The 3,848-nt window shown below is 37.7% G+C and overlaps 1 pseudogene; it reads left to right on the forward strand.

The window, feature by feature from the left end:
- The first annotated feature begins 526 nt into the window (after nt 1-526).
- LOC118001033 lies at nt 527-1,881 on the forward strand (annotated as a pseudogene).
- Nucleotides 1,882-3,848: the final 1,967 nt, after the last annotated feature.

Raw genomic sequence — 3,848 nt, forward strand, 5'->3', positions numbered from 1 at the left:
AATTGGCTCAACCATTTAGGAAAGCTAATTGACTAACATAATCACCATAAGAAATGTAAAAGGATGTTCATTCAAGCATTTCCTGTAATAACCCAAACTGGAAACAACCCAAACATCCATCAGTAATGGTATGGATAAATAAGTTGTAGTTTAATCATGCAAAGAAATAACATTCATCAGTGTGTGGTGATATAAGTCAGATTAGTTTTGTCTGCTTTGAACTTTATTTAAATGGGAGCATGGAACATGTGTTCTGTATGCCCAGCATCAATAATGTGGAGACACATTCATGTTGTTGCATATAGAAATACTACATTTTTTCCTCATTCCTGAGAAATGTGTATTTTTGGTGTACATTTCTATTTGTTCTACATTTCTAATGTGTGTGTATATATGTATAAAGTATATAAATGTTCTATATGTATTTACATATAAAAATATACTAACTATACATTTTGTGCTATGCTGTTGTATGTATATAATATGCATATAAAAGTAAAATGTGCAGTGGTTCCACAGCTGGGGACGCTTGCAGCTCTCAGCATCTGGCTCACTTTCTTTCAAAATGTCTACTGTTCACAAAATTCTCTGCAAGCTCAGCTTGGAGGATGATCACTCCATGCCCTCAAGTGCACACGGGTCAGTTAAAGCATACACGAATTTGAATGCTGAGTGTGATGCTTGAACACTGAAACGGCCATCAAGAGCAAAGATGTGGATGAGCTCATCATTGTCAACATTTGATCAACCACAGCAGTGAAGAGAGACAGGATATTGCCTTCACCTACCGGAGAAGGACCGAAAAGGAACTTGCATCAGTACTGAAGTCAGCCTTGTCCAGCCACCTGGAGACTGTGAGTTTGGGCTTATTGAAAACATCTGCTCTGTACAATGCTTCTCAACTGAAAGCCATCATGAGGCTGGGAACTGATGAGGAGTCCCTCACTGGAATCATCCGCTCAAAGACCAACCAGGAGCTTCAGGAAATTAACAGAGTCTACAAGGAAATGTACAAGACTGATCTGGAGAAGGACATCATTTCTGACATACCTGATGACTTCTGCAAGCTGATGGTTGCCCTCGAAAAGGGTAAAAGAGCAGAAGATGGCTCTGTCATTGATTATGTACTGATTGACCAAGATGCCTGGGATCTCTATGATGATGGGGTGAAGAGGAAAAGAACTAATGTGCCCAAGTGGATCAGCATTGTGACCGAGCAGACAGTGTGTCACCTCCAGAAAGTATTTGGCAGGTATAAAAGCTACAGCCCTTATGACATGCTGGAGAGCATCAAGAAGGAGGCCAAAGGAGACCTGGAAGATGCTTTCCTGAACTGGTCCAGTGCATTCAGAACAAGCCCCTGTATTTTGCTGACCAATTGTACAACTCCATGAAAGGCAAGGAGACTTGCAATAAAGTCCTGATTAGAATCATGGTCTCTTGCAGTAAAGCAGACATGTTAAAAATTAGGTCTAAATTCAAGAGAGACTATGACAACTCCCTGAACTACCGTATCCAGTAAGACACCAAGGGAGCCTACCAGAAAGTGCTGCTTATACCTTTCTGGTAAGGATGACTGAGGCCCATGATGGCATGAGCATCCAGGAGGAGTGCTCCTTTGTTTCCAGCTAACAGTTCTAGAAAGTAACTTGTGACTAACAGTCCCCTTGTACCCATTCCTGTGAGGATGATGTTCACACTGCCCCCTCCCCAGGCTTATTTCAGTTGCCTAAGCACTGCCTGCTTCTCACATCTAGTCTTTCCTTTGAGCCAAAGAAATGAACATCCAAGGAGTTGGAAATGCATTCTATGATGTGAAACACTTTGCCTCTTGTGTACTGTGTCATAAACAGATGAATAAACTGAATTTTTACTTTATAAGAAAATAAAAGTAAAATGTGCATTTATGTATATATAATATACAATGAAATGTATACAAATATAAGATGTATGTAACAAACATTTTAAAATGTTATTGTGTTAATATTCTGAGGTTCACATTAAATAAAATAGTAGACCAGAAGAGTTATGACTGGCCAGCTAAGAGTTAATTACCGGGCATGAAAACACAAGTGAATCAATGTAACCTGCCTGGGCTTGCTTTCAGGCAAACAATGTAAGGACCAAGGGCAGGCTGCCCCAAGATGGGCCACTTTGGCACGAACATTATATTGAGTGAGCACAGGGTGTTATATGCAACTAATGAATCATTGAACACTACAACAAAAACTTATGATGTACTATATGCTGCCTAAGTGAACATAATAAAAAAAAGAAAAAAGTAATCAAAACCCTGCAGATGCAGGAAAAGCTCTCTTCCTGATCTTCAACTGCCTAAATTTACATTGGTAAGGAGAGCCTGCACCAGGAAGAAAACTATTAACAGAGACTCTGCTTTACCTAAGAAACTCATCTGCATAATAGGGCAAACTGTTTTTTTAAAACATCTTCTCACATTCCTGCTAATGGCTTCCTCCCCCTTTGTGTCTTCAGAACCTCTCCCTCTCCTTAGCTCACATGTGTTTCATGTTGCCTCATTTTCTTGGAATTTCATGTCTGTGTGGATTCCCCATACATACGCTATTAAATTTTATTTTCTCCTGTTAATCAGTCTTATGTCAATTTGATTCTAAGTCCAACTAGAAGGACCATAGGGCAGAGGGAGGTCTTCCTCCCCAACAACGTTTCAAGTTTCAACGTTTCAACCATTCACTTTAGATAGTTGACCTAAAAAAGAAATAAATTCTTAGGGTCATCTTAGAGATTGTGGCAGAAACGAGTCTACCACATACTTGTTCTGTTCAAAAACATAAAACTTGGATCCATTGCCTATTTGTTTAAAAGCTAGTCACTCTTCATGAAGTTAAGGTTATAAAGGTAGTTCCTTATGAGCAAGGATTTTGTCTTGTGTCTTCTTGTAACCTCCTTTATTCTTAGGTCTGTACTTATTATATATGTACTTATGTACTTTCTGATTTAAGATTTTATGACACTTTTCACCATTACTCTTCTTAACTCAGAGCGATAAAAGTACTGATTCTTCTTTTCCTTCAAGGACATTTTTCCTTTAAATACATCAACTTATTTATACCATTATGTGTGGCAGAAAATTGATTATTCTCATTGAAACATTGTTTGTGCCACGGAAATTAAATGAATTCCCTTAAAAAATTCCTAGAAATAGGTATTGATTGACAAATGACAATGAAGAAAAAGCCTCTAGATCAATGAAAGAAATCAAAATGTAAGACTCACAGTTAGATGTCACACTGATTAGAATATATATTATATGAAAAATGAGCTCCAGAGGCTCCTTCAGTTGCACATGCAAGTAGGTACCTTGACAAAAGGAATGACCTGGTGGTTTCTAAAGAGATTTCAAAGAAATGAAAATTTTCAGATATAGTAATTTTATTCAGAAAGAAGGGAGAATAACTTTCTTTTCTGCTCCCCAGTGTCATCATAGGTGATTAGAAGAAGAAAGAATGAATATATTAATCTAAGCTTGTACAAAAATACCTTGCTTCTCCATTCTCTCTCTCTCTCTCTCCCTTCTTCCTTCCCTTAATTAAGGTGGTGTTCTGGGATTAGGGAAGGTAATGACCCTTTAAAAAGAAGGTGGAAGGTATTCAGAGGTTCATTATTATTTAGGTACTAAAAGTTTCTTAGAAACAATGATATGAACCATTTTCATAGTCTACCTATATGGATTGTTTGCCATTTAGTGGTCAGGATGCCTTAGTAATTATCCTCCAATGACCTACACTGTATTGTGACATGAGTGAGAAATAAGTTTTATTATAGTAATTATTTGTGGTTCATTATAGAAGTTAACCTCTTCCCACTTC

This window comes from Mirounga leonina, unplaced genomic scaffold (genome assembly GCF_011800145.1).
Source record: "Mirounga leonina isolate KUSES-001 unplaced genomic scaffold, KU_Mleo_1.0 Mir_53, whole genome shotgun sequence".
In the NCBI taxonomy this organism is placed as follows: Eukaryota; Metazoa; Chordata; class Mammalia; order Carnivora; family Phocidae; genus Mirounga; species Mirounga leonina.